At 48.4% G+C, this 19106-nt stretch overlaps 1 protein-coding gene across 1 annotated transcript in view; it reads right to left on the bottom strand.

Moving 5' to 3' along the window:
• Positions 1-19106, bottom strand: part of LOC140395470 (zinc finger protein Helios-like) — a 419920-nt gene that overhangs the window by 329119 nt on the left and 71695 nt on the right. The window contains exons 2-3 of the mRNA XM_072483282.1: positions 8110-8242; positions 7908-8004 (exon numbers count right to left, since the gene is read on the bottom strand). The gene's annotated coding sequence lies outside the window, so the exon portion shown is untranslated. The remainder of the gene's footprint in view (positions 1-7907; positions 8005-8109; positions 8243-19106) is intronic.

Genomic DNA, 19106 nt, shown 5'->3' with positions numbered 1-19106 from the left:
GTGCTCGAATCCTCCATCGTGCCCTCCTTAATCACAGCTGTGATATCATCTCTGACCAGTAATGCAACTCCTCCACCCCTTTTATCTCCCTCTCTATCCCTCCTGAAGCATCTATACCATGGGCTATTTAGTTGCCAGTCTTGCCCTTCCCTCAACCAAGTCTCCGTAATACCAATAACATCATATTCCCAGGTACTAATCCAAGCCCTAGGTTCATCTGCCTTACCTGCTACACTTCTCGCATTAAAACAAATGCACCTCAGACCACCTGTCCCTTTGCGTTCATCATCTCTTCCCTGTCTAATCTTCCCCTTAGTCACATTGAGTTTATTATCTCGTACCTTACTGGCTTTAGTTGCTGCCTCTTTACTGACCTCTAACTTCCTAATCTGGTTCCCATCCTCCCGCCACATTAGTTTAAAACCTCTCCAACAGTGTTAGCAAAAGCACCCCCTAGGACACTGGTTCCAGTCCTGCCCAGGTGTAGACCATCCGATTTGTAATGGTCCCACCGACCCCAGAAACGGTTCCAATGTCCCAAAAATCTGAACCCCTCCCTCCTTCACCATCTCTCAAGCCACGTATTCATTCTGACTATTCTTGAATTTCTACTCTGACTGTCTCGTGGCACTGGTAGCAATCCTGAGATTACTACCTTTGAGGTCCTACTTTTTAAACGTATCTCCTAACTCCCTAAATTCTGATTGTAGGGCCTCATCCCGTTTTTTACCTATATCGTTGGTGCCTATATGCACCACGACAACTGGCTGTTCACCCTCCCCCTTCAGTAGAAGAAGTAGAAGATGTGTGTGAACGTTGCGGGGGGTGGGGGGCACTAATCACGTTCATATGTTTTGGTCCTGTCCAAAGCTAGAGGATTACTGGAAGGAGGTTTTTAGGATAATACTAAAGCGGTGTACGCGGGGTGTTGGACCAGCCAGGGTTGGAAACGGGTGCGGAGGCAGATGTTGTAGCCTTCGCCTCGTTGATCGCCCGAAGGCGGATCCTGATGGGATGGAGGGCAGCCTCTCCACCCTGTGCCCTGGCGTGGCAGGGGGCCTTGTTGGAATTCTTGACTTTTGAGAAAGTTAAGTTTGAACTGAGGGGAAGGATGGAGGGGTTCTACAATTCCTGGGCATTATTCATCATGCACTTTCAAAAACTGGATAACATTGAACATTAGTTGGGGGGGGGGTGCGTTGATGGCGACTATGGGTGATTCCTGATTCCTTTTTGTTATTTGTTTATGTGAACATGCGGGCTACTGTTTGGGGTTTGGTGGGAGGATGGGATCATTGTTATAGATATGGGGATTGACATATGTGTTACTGATTATTGTTTATTGTTGGTGGGTGTAAATTTGGGAGAAAATGTGAAAAAGGAGAATTAAGAAATATTTAAAAAACAATATGTATATATAATATATAAATTAAAAAGTTATGTTGATATGGAAAGGAATTACAATTTTTGAAGAGAGATGTTATATTGTTAAATTATTCCAAAGCTACTGAGGAACTACATTGTTATGCGTACTTATGCATATATATCCAGAGGGCCACATCAGTTCCTACTGCACGAGAGCTCATGTGTCAAAGCAACAGTGTATCTATCATTCTGCACACACATGGAAAGATGTGAAACATGTACTTGATGAAAACTCCAGTATCTGTGTCCACAAATATGATTATTTCAGACACCTGAGAACCACAAGACACGACAATAATGCACTAAATATTGATATTGACTTTTTAAAAATAGTTTTTATATCACTCTGGCTAACATACATTAATGAAGATGTAATTTATATAAAAGGTGGGATAAACAGATTGCACTATATTTCTGTGCCACCATCATTTATCGAGATTAAAATGTCAGAGAAATGTCTAAAACATTGTACTGAGGCCAAGTTATGCGTTTAAAGAGATTTTGTATAATGCATATTGAAAAGTTTTTAAAATTACTCCACGTAGACCACATTTTCATGTTACTTCTGGTTTGAACAGTTGCAGCAAAAGTTCCACAAGTTGGTATAAACCAGAATGTATACTCTTACCAAGTTTGAGTTGGAACTTGATACGAGATATGGGGTGGAATCTTCTGGTCCCACCAGCAGCAGAATGCTTGGCGGACAGGAGGCCAAAAATCTGTTTCCCGACGACAGGATGAACTTTTGGAATTCCGCTCTTGGCACTGTAAAGGAAGGGCTTAAGACCATAAATCTGCTGTCTCACAGCTCTTGGTTCAATTCCGGCCTTGGGTGACTGTCAGTGTGGAGTTTGCACTTTCTCCCCGTGTCTTCGTCGGTTTCCTCTAGGTGCTCCGGTTTCCTCCCACAGTCCAAAGATGTGTAGGTTAGGTGGATTGGCCATGCTAAATTGATCGTATTGAACTGTAGAGCAGGCTCGAGAGGCTAAATTGCATACTCCTGCTCCTAGTTCTTACGTTCTAAGAAATAACTATTCTGTCTAATTTCATCTTCCATCTCTTGTTCTGTAGCCCTGTAGGTAACAGCACCTCAAACATAAATCTGGTGTTCTTGATTAATAATGCATTTTTTCATTAATAAAGGGATCAGGGTTATGGGGAGAAGGCAGGAGAATGGGGATGAGGAACATATCGGACTTGATGGGCCAAATGGTGTAATTCAACTCCGATACAGAATCATAGGATTTACAGTGCAGAAGGAGGCCATTCGGTCCATCGAGCCTGCATTGGCCCTTGGAAAGAGCATCCCACCTAAGCCCATGCCTCCAACCTATCCCCGTAACCCAGTAACTCCACCTAATCTTTTTGGATACCAAGGGGCAATTTAGCGTGGCCAATCCACCTAACCTGCACACCTTGGGTCGTGGGAGTGAGACCCACGCAGACACGGGGTGTAAATCCTGCACGTTTATGATCAGTACTGAGGGACAGCATGGTGGCACAGTGGTTACCACTGCTGCCTCATGGTGCCGAGGACCCAGGTTCGATCCCGGTCCCAGGTCACTGTCCATGCGGAGTTTGCGCATTCTCCCCATGACTGTATGGGTCTTACCCCCATAACTGAAAATGATGTGCAGGGTGGGTAAATTGGCCACGTTAAATTGCCACTTAATTGGGGGAAAAAAGAATTGGGTGCTCTAAATTTCTTTAAAAAAAATGTTTATGATCAGTTCCAAGGGGTTCCCACAATGCCTATATTCTGACCCACTCCCAGATGGCAGATATTCCCAGAAGACCTGGTTCATGATACCAGTTTGCTATCTACAGAGTGTAGTTGCAGTGAGTTACAATGTCAAGCGTGCCTCCAGCAGGTCCGTGAATAAGCAGATGCTAGACCTCCTAAAGATAAGTTCCAGATTTTGGGCCCAATCAAGTGGGGCTCTCCACTACTAATCACACAGTGTGTTCCGGATTATTATTGTTTGTTGCACTCTGCACATTTCGTGCAACAAAGTGAAGATGTTTTGGCTGAAGGGAGAACAGAGATGTCTCCTTCGACAATGAGGACGGTGAAGGGGAATGGAACTGACAAGGACCAGGATGTCACTAAGCCATGCAGAGGTTTTTGCAAAGGTGCGACATGCCCATGACAGTTTGATTGCTGTCATGTTTGAAATTACATGCCGAGTAAGCTGCTAAGATATTTCCTTTACATTTTCGTTTTCTATCTGTTGGCTGGAAGGCTCCAGTTCCTTTTTGGTTCCAGACAAAGAACAAAGATCAGTACAGCACAGGAACAGGCCCTTTGACCCTCCAAGCCTCCGCCGATCATGATGCCTGTCTAAACGAAAACTTTCTGAATTTCTGGGGTCCGTATCTCTCTATTCCCATCCTATTCATGTATTCATCAAGATGACTTTTAAAACACCGCTATCGTATCGGCCTTCCACCACCTTCCCGGCAGTGTGTTCCAAGCACTCACCACCCTCTGTGTAAGAAACTTGCTTTGCACATCTCCTCTAAACTTTTACATTACATATGGTGGTACTGTGGCGTGTGCTGCCTCACAGCGCCGAGGACTGGAGTTCGATCCGGCCCCAGGTCACTGTCCATGTGGAGTTTGCACATTCTCCCAGTGTCTGTGTGGGTCTCATCCCCACAACCCAAAGATGTGCAGGGTAGGTGGAATTGGCCAAGCTAAATTGCCACTTAATTGGAAAAAAAATAATTGGATACTCTAAATTTCTAAAATAAAACTGTGCATTACATTACTTCACATTACAGTTTCCTCCGATGTATTTGATTTATGGTAGTTGACTTCCACTGCATTACTAATGTGTGCCCTGCTGATGGTTTGATCACTTACATGCATCAAACTGCGTTGATATACAGAGCCCTGCAGTTAACTGTGTGCATTAGAACAGTGTCTTTCAAACTTCTTTGCTCAGGACCCATTTTTACCAACCAGCCGTCCTTTGTGACCCACTCCAGCCGACCTTCATGACCCACACCAGCTGAACTTCACCATCCGCCATTTTAATTTACCTTTAATGTGACAGGTGAGCCTGCTTGGTCCTCACGATCTCACTTGGTTTGTTATTCAATGTTATATTTCTGGTAAGGATTTCTGCTGATGATTTAAGATGAAATGAATGAAAATTAAATGAAAATCTCACTGCACCCTTTGAAAAAAATCAAGAGGTTTGTCCTCAAACTTGCAATACTTCGTGTTGAAATGCCTTTGACATTTTGAGGGTTTTAATTTTTCATTTGCCAGTGTTTCCGTGCATAAAATACATATGAACTTTGCATCCTGGTTTGCAGTGGCACAATTAATAAACCCCTCCTCAAGAAATCATCTTTATAGTGCTTTCTTCCTGTTTTCAGCTTTTTCTTCATCGATTATTCACCAGAGTCCCCGGAGCTCACACCAGCATGGCTGGCAGCTACAAAATGGAGGAATCTCTTTCGCACCCCGAGCACGTGGCGTCAGTGTAAGGGGCATGTGACCTGCTCTCTGCCACTGCTCCAGGCAGGAAGACTCCAGCGATTTAAAAAAAAGAACCTCCTTCTGGGTCAGCGTTCTGACATAAGGAGGAGGCATTCTGCCTAGCTGGGCTCCGGGCCTGCGCGCTGCTGAGGGGGCATGCATGCACAAGATGGCCAGCATTTTGAAAGTCTGTCGCGGCCGCCGTTTTAAAAAGTCGGTCGCGGCCGCAGGTCACTTCTTCCCGCGATCAAGAACGCCGCGACCGATACCCCTGCGACCCTCCCGACACCTGTGCCTGACCCCCCGCATGCGGGTTGCGACCCTGACTTTGAAATTGACTGCGTTAGAATGTGCACAGCAGCATCTTCTCTTGCGACCTCAGGCACCTGTAAGTAAAATTGAGATTTTATCCATACCCTGACAAAGTCTGTGTGCATGGCAACTTTGAAGCAATATCATATCTAACCTTGGCAAGGGTTGTGGCAGTATCCACCTATATTAAAAGCTGATTAGAACTGATTCTATATTAAATCATATATTCACTTTATATTAAAAGCTGATCCGAACTGATTTTATATTAAATCATGTATTTAACCCTGTATTAAAAACTGATGAGTGATGAAGTCATTTATCTCTTGTAAACCAGTACTTATCGCAATAATGTTTTTCAACATGTATTACAGACATTATCTTTGTAAAAGTCCAGGTGCAGTGAATTCATTAAGTCTAGTGGCCTTGTCGGGAAATAAGCTTTGCCAACTAAGGGAGGTTATTGCTTGTTTAGTGGCCTTGCCACTAAAGGAGGCTACTGCTTGGCAAGAGGCCTTGCCAAGAAGGGAGGCTGGTGTTTTTCTGGAGATAGCTACCAGACGGATCAACCTAGGAACAGGTGCCCTGCTAGACCTCCCTAGAAACCAAGGCCTTGCCAACCAAGAGAGAGACTGTTCTTTGTCTTGAAATAACTGGATAGTCAATTTATTTTTCAGAAGCAGATGCTCTACAAAAAACTCCCTCGAACTCCCTAAGTAAGAAAACCCTATATAAATGTTTAAGCACAGGCTGCGAAAGTTAGAATTTCGCTTGGAGAGCTTTTTAAGAGATTGCTGGGTGTTTATTTGACCAGGCTGCTATCTCGACTCGTAGAATTCTGCTCATTGATTGAGTATCGAATTCCGAGGCTACTTGTCGATATAAGTATGAGATGTTTATAGCTTAAGCAATTATGTAGTTAGGGAGTTCACAGGCTAACTCATCATATATCCTGTATTTGTCAAACTGTATCATTTACCAAAAATACTTGTATTACCCTTTTTCTTTAAATAAATTGCATATATAGTTTACCATACAGATCCGTGTCTATTTTAATAAATAAGAGGGACTTTTAATTAAGGCTCATCATATTCTTACCCTTTGAGGCTATCGGAAGGGCCACTTACCCATGCCCAGTTCTCAAGAATTAGAAATATTTTGTTGAAGTTGAGGATAATCTATCTCGTGATAGTCTATCTCGTATACCGAAGGTAGTGAAAGCAAGGAACATTGTTGATACTATAATTCAACACCCCAAACAGTGAGTCTTACTTTAGATATTGACAAGACCTTGTCTGGTAGCTTACAACCTCAACTAATCGGGAAGATCTTAGGTAGAGTACTCCTCGACTGTCACAGGGTGCACTCATATCACTTTCACACCTACTCCCAAAGGGGAGGCAGGACTAGCAGAAAGCTCTTACCAGATAGGTGGATCCAAAGGGAGGAGCAGAATAAGACCATCATTTTACCCCTTGAGATTTTTCCTCCATGCAGGTTTACCAGGGAAGATCATGTTCCTGGCCTCCCAAAAAAACCATTTGCCTTGACATCTTTATCATGCCGAGAAGTTGGAATTACTTTGGAGTCCATTAAGAGAGTGCCCCACCTGCACTGTGAGTTGCTTAGCAGCAACCACTCTATCCCCTCCAATCGCAGAGACTCAGCCCTAGATGTCCTCAGTATTAATGCGAGATTATCATCCATCATTGTGGTCACCCATCTTTCCTGCATGGCCCTTGCAGAGTCCTGTTAGAACTGCTGATACTTCACATGGATAGCTTCATGATCCTCCAATCTTTGGCACAGTTCAGAACACAGGCCCATTCTACTCTCTCTCACCTCCTGGTCTAAGACCTCGCTCCTTCAATGATATCCAATGCAAACCCTTTTTGTGAGGTCGACTGCCACCCTTGATAAGGAGACAAAGAGGTCAAACCAATCTCCATGTGAGTACTGGAAAGGTTTCAGTCAACTGCACACACACACACACCTCTAAATCTTACACTCAAATCCAACTTGCAGTTGCACCCTCCACGGTCTGACCTGCTGGGGGCGATAGGGTCACACGCAAAGGGGAGGTGGAGCAGCAGGGCACCCTTGGAATATCCTGGTATGAAGCACGTGAGGTATCTGGCTGGTGCCCGTCCTCCCTGTTGCTGCCTGATGGCACCTCCCTGATTCCTTGAGGAGAAAGAGCAGGAGACTCCAATGTTGTACTGCACCAATGCCTAGAGCGACAAGAGTACAGGTGCGAGCAAAGATCTGGAAGCCACTGTGCCTTCTGCTGGACTTAGTCTCCAAGGTGGAAACCACCATTTCCACTGAGGCAGCCAAGTGGTCTCATACCAGAACCATGACATAAGACAGAAAAAGGACAGACAGCTCTAGCCTTCTGCCCAGTCTGTGCATGGCCTCTGTCAACTCTGCCTCATGTTCCCCTGTCTGTCTTTGCATCTCCATGCATGTTCCTTAGGGCTGAGTCCATCATCTGCATGAGACTGAGCTGGGGGCCTGGTCTCCAGCAGTCCTCAGAGTGTCAAGCAACTCAGCTGTCACTTCTTCCGTCAGTTGTGAACACGTGTATGCGATGTGCTCACCAGATTGTGACACTGAGCCTATCCTAGAACATGGATCAACCGAGGTGAATGTATCTGCATTGGTTAAGGGCATAGGTGAATACCTTGATAGATCTTTTGTAGCATCTTTCTCTGAGCTGGGATTCAAGAGGGAGCTGTAGATGGTCTGTGTTGTTGACCTCCCTCTTTTCTTACTAGTACCTGGTATAGAGAGAAAACAATTTAGTAATTGCCTCAGCAGGCTCCTTAATTAAACCAATATGTTACTCTGGCGCAACTAACAACTGCGGACTGGATCCACACTACCTTCAGTGCAGGCACAGTCCTGCTCCTCCCCGAATATCTTGGTGGCTTTTCCCTTCATCTGTGGTGACGACTTGAATGTCTGGAATGCCTCGTCCCTTCTTAGCCCTCTTCTGCTTATTGTGACCGTCTTGTTCTGCAAAAAGACAAAACAACTGATTGTCATCCCAATGTTTGTATGAGTAGTTCAGGAGCATACACGCTCATGGCAGAATAACAAGCAGGATGTCCTGCAACCACTTTGTGAGGGCTGTAAAGAATCCAGCAGCAGTTTGTAGAGCCAAACAGAAATTAACTTTGTTTACAACAATATTTACACAGCACCAGTAGTTCACTACTGGTTCGCTCTCTAGCTGGTATCACACTGGCCAGCTCTATTTAAACAGCTGAAAGGTTAATGATTTTCCCGGCCCTCTCACTGGGGGGAGCTCATATTCCCCAAGATACATGGGGTAACCATCTTCCGCTAGGTGCATGGCCTGAATTATGACGTGCAACTCCTGTTTGTCGACCATCTGGGGTCTTCGTAACCACTTGCAGACGCTGCCCGTCTTGTACCATAACCTTCTCAAAGTCTGGAGCATGGTCACCACACGCCGCAGCTCTTTGCCATCGGGAGTAGTGGCTATCGTTAGGGATCCACTACTCAGGAATCCGCACCTCTGCCAATATCCATTCCGTTGGCTGGTGGAGTGGAAGGCTGTGGCTGCCGGGGTGACCAAAATTGGGGACCTGCTGAGCGGAGGAGAAGTTTTGACTTGATGTGTGATAAGTTGCCATTGCTCTTTATCATTTTTGGGCAGTACCCCTGTCACGAGTGGCCCCTTTTAATAGAATAACTGAAATAAATTTAGAGACATTAAGTTGATTGACCTGAGCCAATAGGGTCGGGGCAGGTTATAACAAACCGGTAGAAGATTGAGAGCACGAAGTAACTGGCACGTATTCAGAGAACATATCCTAACTGCTGTGTATGTTGCACTCCAAATTCCTGTCTGAGATCACTGTGCACTTGTACACTTACACTGCCTGATGCCCTTAGGAGTGTCAGTTTGCAGTAAGTAGACAGTGCCATTTACCCTCATAGAGGGTAGCATATCACTCAACTTCTTTCTGTGCTCCTGGGCACTTCTTTGGAGGGCCTCACAGGCACAAACCTCTGCTGCAACCTCCATCAAGGCTGTTGTGTTGAGGCGGGATGGCTCCTGCTCCCATCCTGGGGAAGCAGGACCCCTTGCCTTTCCTGGATGGCCTGGAGCTGAATCTCCAGCGAGACTTCAGTGTTGCACATTGTCTGGTCTGGAACATTCTGGCTGATAGAAATTTGTACAATAGCAAGACTGATGTGGCTGGTCTACAGGAGAGAATGGTTGCGCAGGTCCCTTTTAAATGTGGTGTTCAGACCTACCCGCAAGGTAATGGCGGGGACAGCAACTTTCTGCTTATCCCTGCCATAAGATTCGCCATGGTCCTCCCAGATGCCAATGTAATGAGATGACCAGCACAGGATCATGTATTGTCAGCTATCCCATCTATCCAGTGGAAATTGCTCCCATTTTGCTGCCACCACTTAACTTGGATTCCAGAATGGAAGAGTCTGGCCATAGTGTTTTGTTTTTTAAAAAAAAGTATTTGTATTGATTTTCATTTGTATTTATAACAAAAAAAAAGGTAAGAACACACAGGAAACGTACAGAAACACGAGGTATATTAACAATAAACTCCCAAATGGGTGGCTACAACAATCATATTATTAACTATATACACATTTGTTAGACAATACCAGGGTGCGTATGAGGCCACAGAAGCATAACGTATTAGTTGCCGTGGCAGCATCAATGGGAATTCTCCCCCTCCTTAGTACCCTTATGCCCCTCTGTAATTGCTTCCCCTGCCCTCTAGGTCGTGCCTCCCCTTCACCCCCCCCCCCCCCCCACCTCCTTCTTTTCCCCAGTCTAGCTCAGTCTCCGCTCCCCTCGCCATCCCTCCCCACCCCAGTTAGTTGCTAGTCATGAACAGGTCCTCGAACCAGCTGGTGAATTGTCTCCATATATTGTGGAAGCCTTCTTCCGATCCTCTGATGGCAAATTTTATTTTCTCCAATTTGAGGAATTCCACCAAGTCAGACAATCAGTCCGCGACCTTGGGTAGTGCTGTTGACCTACAGCCGAGTATGAGTCTCCGGCGGGCATTCAGGGAGGCAAAGGTTAGGACGTCTGCACTTCGCCCCCTAAAGAGCTCTGGATATTCCGGCACCCCGAAGACCACCACTAGTGGGCATGGCTCTACCCTTACTCCCACAACCCTGGACATGGCTTCAAAAAAGGCAGTCCAGTACCTGACAAATTTGGGGCATCCCAGATGATGTGGATGTGGTTGGTCAGGCCTCGCTGTCACCGTTCACATTTGTCTTCCACCTCCAGGAAAAACCCTCTCATGCGTGCTCTGGTCAAGTGCACCCTGTGCACTACCTTTAGCTGTATTAGGCTCAGCCCTGATGATTTGGAGGTGGAGTTCGCCCTATGCAGTGCTTCGATCCAGAGTCCCTCTCCCCTATCTCCATGACCAGCTCCTCCTCCTCCTCACTTTCCAGTGTCTCGTCCAGCAGAGCCCTTCCCTCCTCTAGCAGTCATTTGTACATGTCAACACCGTTACCGTCCCCTAACTTGCCCAATGCCAGCAGTCTGTCCAATAGGATACATCTGGATAGCTGGGGAACATTGTGGTCTCCTTGCGGAGGAAATTGCTCAGTTGCAAGTATCAAAACTCATTCTCTTTTGGGAGCTGGAGGTTTTGTTAGTTGCCCCAGGGTCGCTAATCTACTGTCCAGATACAGGCCCCCTACTGTCATACTTGTCTCCATGCTCATAAAAGATCCTCTGTGTGCGGCGGAGCTGGTTCACTGCTTTCCCAGTAGAGAGCAGGTCAAATTCCATTTGTAGTTTTTTCCTCTCCGCCTGCAGTTCCATGGTCAAGGCCATGCAGGCCGTCGACCCATTTCCAAATATGGAGCCGAACAGTCGTTGTCTAGCCTGTATGCTATTATTTCCCCCCATTATCACTGCCTTTAGTGCCTTCCAGAATGCGGAGGGCGAGACCTCCCCATTTTTGTTGCAGGTTACATATCCGTCGATGGTTTTGACATTTTTTTGCAAACGTCTTGTCAGCAAGGAGGGCTGTGCCCATCCTCCATGGGGGCACTGGGCCCAGCCTGTTTCCAACTTCACATCCACTAGTGCCGTGCATGGTCCGAGATTAAAATTGTGAAGTATTCGCCCCTACTACCCCTGGAAGCACTGATTTACTCACTACAAAGAAGTCACCACAAAGAAATCGATACGGAAGTAGACTTTGTGAACGTGGGAAAAGAGAACCTCAGATGGTTGAACTCCTGCGTGTCCACCTCCCGGACATTCTGAATTCTCCCTCAGTGTACCCGGGCAAGCGCAGGAGTATGGCGACTAGGGGATTTTCACAGAAACTTTATTGCAGTGTTAATGCAAGCCTACTTCTCGTCGTTAGACCTTATAAAAGGTTAATGTAAGCCTACTTGTGACACTAATAAAGATTATTATTTACATTTTCTCCCTAACAGTGTTCAGTTCTTTTGCCATTCCCGATTTTTCCCCTGAACTGGGGGTTAGACTTGTCAGTCATTGGGTCCTGTACACAGTTGAAGTCTCCCTCCATGATGAACTGGTGGGAGTCGAGGGCAGGGATTTTTTTAATGAATTTGGCGTCATCCCAGTTTTGGGCATATTTATTTACAAGCACCACCAGGACACTGCTAACGATCAAGCATCGCCCCCTGGGTCGTCACAATGTTTGTCGCTGCAAACAGTGTGGCTACCTCCCTCGTTCTTGTTCTACCCAGCTTTTTATTACTCTCAGTCGGTCCTTCTCCCTCAGGTGTGTCTTTTGAAGGAAGATTGTCAGCCTTCAGACTTTTTAGATGGGCGAAGACTTTGGATCTTTGCACTGCCCCATTCAGTCCCCTCAGTTCCAGGTGACTATTCTGTTTGTTGGGGAGGGTTCCGATCCCCTCACCCCCTGTGGGGTCAGCCATACTTACCACATGGATGTGCGCCTGCAGGCCAGGGTTTCCCTTTGTTCGTGGGCCATCCAGGATGGCCACAATTGTCTTCCCCTTTCCAGCTGTCGCCATGTACGACCTATTGTGACCAGCATTCTACCTTCCACCCTCCTAATCCCCGAACCCCCCCCAAACCCATCTACCCATGCCGTCCGCTCTACCCTTTCCCCCAATTCCCCCCCATATCTGCCTCCCTCACCCCTGCTCCCCCTAGATTTCTGTTTTGCCCCCCGCTTCTGCCAGGCACTTGAGGGAGATATGTTGCAACTCTCTTTTTACTCCCGTACACAAGCCTGCTCGGCAGTGTGGCCTTATTGTGTCTCTTATTGTTGCCTTACAAGTTCATTCTTTTGGATGAACTTGTTTACTTCAACACGTTAGAGGAAGCAATGTTCTTTGCTCAACGTGACCCATAGTCTCGCTGGGTACAACATACCAAACTGTACTTTACTTTTAAATAATGGCACTTTAGCCCATTAAATTCCTCCCGTCACTTGGCCAGATTGGCGCCAATGTTTTGGTAAATGCGGATTATGTGTCCTTCCCACCTACGCGATCGTGTGCTCCTCGCCCAGTTTTTAAAAAAAAGATTTTATTGAAGGCATTTTCAATATATACATAACTAAGAAATTCAAAAGCCACCATGACAACAGGAAACAAACCCCTCCCTCCCTACATGCCCTCAACAAACATCCCCCACTGACCCCACTGCCACCCGCCTCTCTTTCCAGTTTTTCACCCCCCACCCAAACAGGAAAAATCAAATCCTCCCCTTCCCCCTATGTTGACGACTCAATCCTCCTTAAAGTAGTCAATGAACAGCTTCCACCTCGAGGTGAACCCCTCCTTCGCACCTCGAATGGCGAACTTGTTCTTCAAATGCAGGAACTCTGCCAAATCCTTCGGCAGCTCAAAGTCCCACCAGTACAGCCAAATCAGTCTCCGGGCTATCAGGGAGGCAAAGGGCAACACATCGGCCTCTCTCCCCACCTATACTCCCGGATCCTCCAACATACCAAATATTGCTACCTCCGGACTCGAGGCTACTTCTATCTCCACAATCTTTGACATTATGTCCAAAAATCCCTTCAACCTTGGACACGCCCAAAACATATGTACATGATCGCCCCTACCCAGCATACTGCCCGCACCTATCCTCCACCACTGGAAAGAACCAACTCAAAGAACAAAGAAAAGTACAGCACAGGAACAGGCCCTTCGGCCCTCCAAGCCCGTGCCGACCATGCTGCCCGACTAAACTACAATCTCCTACACGTCCTGGGTCCGTATCCCTCTATTCCCATCCTATTCATGTATTTGTCAAGATGCCCCATAAATGTCACGATCGTCCCTGCTTCCACCACCTCCTCCGGTAGCGAGTTCCAGGCACCCACTACCCTCTGTGTAAAAAACTTGCCTCGTACATCTACTCTAAACCTTGCCCCTCTCACCTTAAACCTATGCCCCCTAGTAATTGACCCCTCTACCCTGGGGAAAAGCCTCTGACTATCCACTCTGTCTATGCCCCTCATAATTTTATATACCTCTATCAAGTCGCCCCTCAACCTCCGTCGTTCCAGTGAGAACAAACCAAGTTTATTCAACCGCTCCTCATACTAATGCCCTCCATACCAGGCAACATTCTGGTAAATCGCTTCTGCACCCTCTCTAAAGCCTCCACATCCTTCTGGTAGTGTGGCGACCAGAATTGAACACTATACTCCAAGTGTGGCCTAACTAAGGTTCTATACAGCTGCAACATGACTTGCCAATTCTTATACTCAATGCCCCGGCCAATGAAGGCAAGCATGCCGTATGCCTACTTGACTACCTTCTCCACCTGTGTTGCCCCTTTCAGTGACCTGTGGACCTATACACCTAGATCTCTCTGACTTTCAATACTCTTGAGGGTTCTACCATTCACTGTATATTCCCTACCTGCATTAGACCTTCCAAAATGCATTACCTCACATTTGTCTGGATTAAACTCCATCTGCCATCTCTCCGCCCAAGTCTCCAAACAATCTAAATCCTGCTGTATCCTCTGACAGTCCTCATCGCTATCCGCAATTCCACCAACCTTTGTGTCGTCTGCAAACTTACTAATCAGACCAGTTACATTTTCCTCCAAATCATTTACATATACTACAAACAGCAAAGGTCCCAGCATTGATCCCTGCGGAACACCACTGGTCACAGCCCTCCAATTAGAAAAGCATCCTTCCATTGCTACTCTCTGCCTTCTATGACCTAGCCAGTTCTGTATCCACCTTGCCAGCTCACCCCTGATCCTGTGTGACTTCACCTTTTGTACTAGTCTACCATGAGGGACCTTGTCAAAGGCCTTACTGAAGTCCATATAGACAACATCCACTGCCCTACCTGCATCAATCATCTTTGTGACCTCCTCGAAAAACTCTATCAAGTTAGTGAGACACGACCTCCCCTTCACAAAACCATGCTGCCTCTCACTAATACGTCCATTTGCTTCCAAATGGGAGTATATCCTGTCTCGATGAATTCTCTCTTGTAATTTCCCTACCACTGACGTAAGGCTCACCGGCTTGTAGTTCCCTGGATTATCCTTGCTACCCTTCTTAAACAGAGGAACAACATTGGCTATTCTCCAGTCCTCCGGGACATCACCTGAAGACAGTGAGGATCCAAAGATTTCTGTCAAGGCCTCAGCAATTTCCTCTCTAGCCTCCTTCAGTACTCTGGGGTAGATCCCATCAGGCCGTGGGGAGTTATCTACCATAATATTTTTCAAGACGCCCAACACCTTGGGCGGGATTCTCCACTCCCGCGCCGAAGTGCCCACGCCGTTGTGAACGCCGTCGAGGTTCACGACGGCACGAAACAGCCCCAATCCCGACCGATTCAGGCCCCGACAATGGGCAAGGATCGGGGCCGCGTCATCTACACGCGCCAGGCCTTGTCGCCGCGTAAAGGCGGCGCTGCATAGATGACGCGGCTGGCGCCGCATAACTGGCGTCACCCGCGCATGCGTGGTTGCTGTCCTCTCTGAGTCCGCCCCGCAAGAAGATGGCGGACGGATCTTGCAGGGCCGCAGAAGGAAGGAGGTCCTCCTTCAGAGAGGACGGCCCGACGATAGGTGGGCACCGATCCCGGGCCATGCCACATTTGAGGTACCCCCCGGTGCAGGATCCCCCCCCCCCCAGCGTTTCCGCGCTGTTCCCTACGGCAGCGACCAGGTGTGGACGGCGCAGGGCGGAACCCGCCGTTTTGGCTTGGCCGCTCGGCCCATCCGGGCCTGAGAATAGCGTGGGTGCCGGAGAATCACCATTTTGAGTGTCTCCGGCGATTCTCCGGCTTGCCGCCCGCGGAACTCGATGGGGCCGTTCCCGCCGCTTGGGAGAATCGCGGGAGGGCGTCAGATTGGCGTCCCGGGAAATTTTGGCGGCCCAGGCGATTCTCCCAACCGGCGCGGGAGTGGAGAATTTCGCCCCTCGTCTTTTTGGATCTCAATGTGACCCAGGCTATCTACACACCACTCTCCAGACTCAACATCTACCAATTCCTTCCCTTTGGTGAATACTTAATGCAAAGTATTCATTTCGTACCTCGCCCATTTCCTCTGGCACCACACATAGATTCCCTTGCCTACCCTTCAGTGGGCCAACCCTTTCCCTGGCTACTCTCTTGCTTTTTATGTACGTGTAAAAAGCCTTGGGATTTTCCTTAACCCTATTTGCCAATGGCTTTTTGTGACAACTTCTAGCCCTCCTGACTCCTTGCTTAAGTTCCTTCCTACTTTCCTTATATTCCACACAGGCTTCGGCTGTTCCCAGCCTTTTAGCCGTGACAAATGCCTCCTTTTTCTTTTTGACGAGGCCTACAATATCTCTTGTTATCCAAGGTTCCCGAAAATTGCCGTATTTATCCTTCTTCCTCACAGGAACATGCCAGTCCCTAATTCCTTTTAACTGATACTTGAAAGCCTCCCACATGTCAGATGTTGATTTACCCTCAAGCATCCGCCCCCAATCTAGGTTCTTCAGTTCTGGCCTAATATTGTTATAATTAGCCTTCCCCCAATTTAGCACATTCACCCTAGGACCACTCTTATCCTTGTCCACCAGCACTTTAAAACTTACTGAATTGTGGTCACTGTTCCCAAAATGCTCCCCTACTGAAACTTCTACCACCTGGCCAGGCTCATTTCCCAATACCAGGTCCAGTACAGCCCCTTCCCTAGTTGGACTGTCTACATATTGTTTTAAGAAGCCCTCCTGGATGCTCCTTACAAACTCTGCCGCTAAGTGAGTCCCAGTCAATATTGGGGAAGTTGAAGTCTCCCATCACCACAACCCTGTTGTTTTTACTCTTTTCCAAAATCTGTCTACCTATCTGCTCCTCTATCTCCTGCTGGCTGTTGGGAGGCCTGTAGTAAACCCCCAACATTGTGACTGCACCCTTCTTATTCCTGATCTCTACCCATATAGCCTCACTGCCCTCTGAGGTGTCCTCCCGTAGTACAGCTGTGATATTCTCCCTAACCAGTGGCGCAACTCCGCCACTCCTTTTACATCCCCCTCTATCCCGCCTGAAACATCTAAATCCTGGAACGTTTAGCTGCCAATCCTGCCCTTCCCTGGACACCGTCATGTGGGCCCTGTGCACAACATTAAATTGGATGAGGCCTAGTCTTGCACACGCGAGGGCACAATCTATAAGTTTGCGGATGATACGACTGTGGTGGGCCGTATCTCAAACAATGACAAATCAGATTACAGGAGGGAGATACATCACTTGGTTGCATTGTGTACTGAAAACAACCTCTCTCTAAATGTCGGAAAGACCAAGGAACTGATCATCAACTTCAGGAAGCGTAGCATGCCACACACTCCGGTCTGCATCAATGGCTCCGAAGTGGAGATGGTCGACAGCTTCAAGTTCCTGGGGGTCACCATCACCAACAGCCTGTCCTGGTCCACTCTCGTTGATGCGACAGCCAAGAAAGCCCCCTACGGAAGCTAAAGAAATTTGGCATGTCTGCATCGACTCTCACAAACTTCTAAAGATGTGCGATGGAGAGCATCCTATCCTGGTATGGCTGTGGTAAACCACTGTTGCACCTATATTAGGTGATATAAGTAGGACCTGTACTACTGGTGGCCGGTAGCCCCTGCCTGCTGGCTCCGCCCAGTAGGAGTATAAATATGCATGTCCTCTATTCAGCAGCCATTTCGCCAGCTGCTGTGGGAGGCCACACAACTTACTGCAATAAAGCCACAGTCGTATCCAAACGGAGTCTTTGTACAATTGATCGTGCATCAATTTATTGCAGTAAGAATTTCTAGAAGATGGACCTCTGAAGCAACCCACATCGCCTGCAGCTGGATCTGCAATCGAGCAACGCCAGAAAGGACTTTAATCACTGGCTAGCCTGCTTCGAGGCCTATATCAATCCCTCTGATGGAGGCTCAGAAGATACAGATCCTGAACTCAAGGTTGAGCTCCAGCGTGTTTCCGCTGATCCAGGATGCCCCGAACTACACGGACGCCATGGCGCTCCTCAAAGAAAACTTTGCACAGAAAGCGAACACACTCTTCGCCAGGCATGTACTCGCCACTCGCTCTCAACTCCCTGGTGAGTCCATAGAAGACTTCTGGCGGGCCCTAATCCCACTCGTCCGGGACTGTGACTGTCAGGCCGTTACTGCCACCGAACATTCTAACCTTCTTATGCTCGATGCTTTTGTAACGGGGATTGGGTCGGACCTCATTCGCCAAAGACTGCTTGAAGGGGCCCACTCGACCTAGCGAGGACTAAGAAGCTAGCACTCTCCATGACGGTCGCCTCACGTAATGCTCAGGCCTATCCCTCCGGCCGCGCGGCCCACCCATCCTATCCCTCGTGGACCCCACAAACGGCCGCCCCAGCCGGGGCTTTACCCAGCCAATACGCTTGCGCCACATGCCAATCCGCGCATCCCGGAGGTCCCCGATGTTACTTCTGCGGCCAGCAGAAGCACCCTCGCCAACGCTGCCCGGCCCGCGCTGCCATTTGCAAGGCTTGCAGCAAAAAGGGCCACTTTGCCGCGGTGTGCCAGGCCCGCGCAGTTGCCCCCTCCCCCCTGACCCACACATAATGGGTGTCGCCATCTTCGTCCCGGACCATGCGCGGCCAGTGGGGACCGCCATCTTCACCTCCCCGGAGCACGCGCGGCCAGTGGGCGCCGCCATCTTCCCCCCCCCTCAGTCCATGTGCGGCCCATGGATGCCGCCATCTTGTCCAGCCCCCGCAACGTGCGGCCCATTGGCGCCGCCATTTTGTCCCCCGCAGGATCTTCAGGCGCCACCATCTTGTCTTCCCCACAGGGCATGGACGCCAGCAACATTCCATGACCCGCGCCCCCCACGCTCTCAATCTTCGGACAACAGTGACGACCAACCGCAGCACGCCTCAATGACGCTCGACCAGTCACGTCCACACAACCTGGCCACCGCTTCGACAACGGTGAAAATCAACGGCCACGTGACCTCTTGCCTGCTGGATTCCGGGAGCACCGAAAGCTTCATCCACCCAGATACGGTAAGGCGCTGCTCCCTCGTGGTCCACCCCGCCAATCAAAGAATCTCCCTGGTCTCCGGATCCCATTCCGTCCCGATCCGGGGGTTCTGCACAGTTACTCTCACGGTCCAGGGCACAGAATTCAGTGGCTTCCGCCTCTATGTCCTTCCTGATCTCTGCGCTGCACTACTACTTGGCCTGGACTTCCAGTGCAATCTCCAGAGCCTCACCCTCAAATTCGGCAGGCCCCTACCACCCCTCACTGTGTGCGGCCTCGTGACCCTAAAGGTCGACCCACTATCCCTCTTCGCCAATCTAACTTCGGATTGCAAACCCGTTGCCACCAGGAGCAGACGGTACAGCACCCAG

This window comes from Scyliorhinus torazame, chromosome 2, assembly GCF_047496885.1.
Source record: "Scyliorhinus torazame isolate Kashiwa2021f chromosome 2, sScyTor2.1, whole genome shotgun sequence".
Taxonomy (NCBI): Eukaryota; Metazoa; Chordata; class Chondrichthyes; order Carcharhiniformes; family Scyliorhinidae; genus Scyliorhinus; species Scyliorhinus torazame.
Note: the sequence above shows the minus strand (reverse complement) of the source record. Positions and strands in the feature narration are given on the sequence as shown.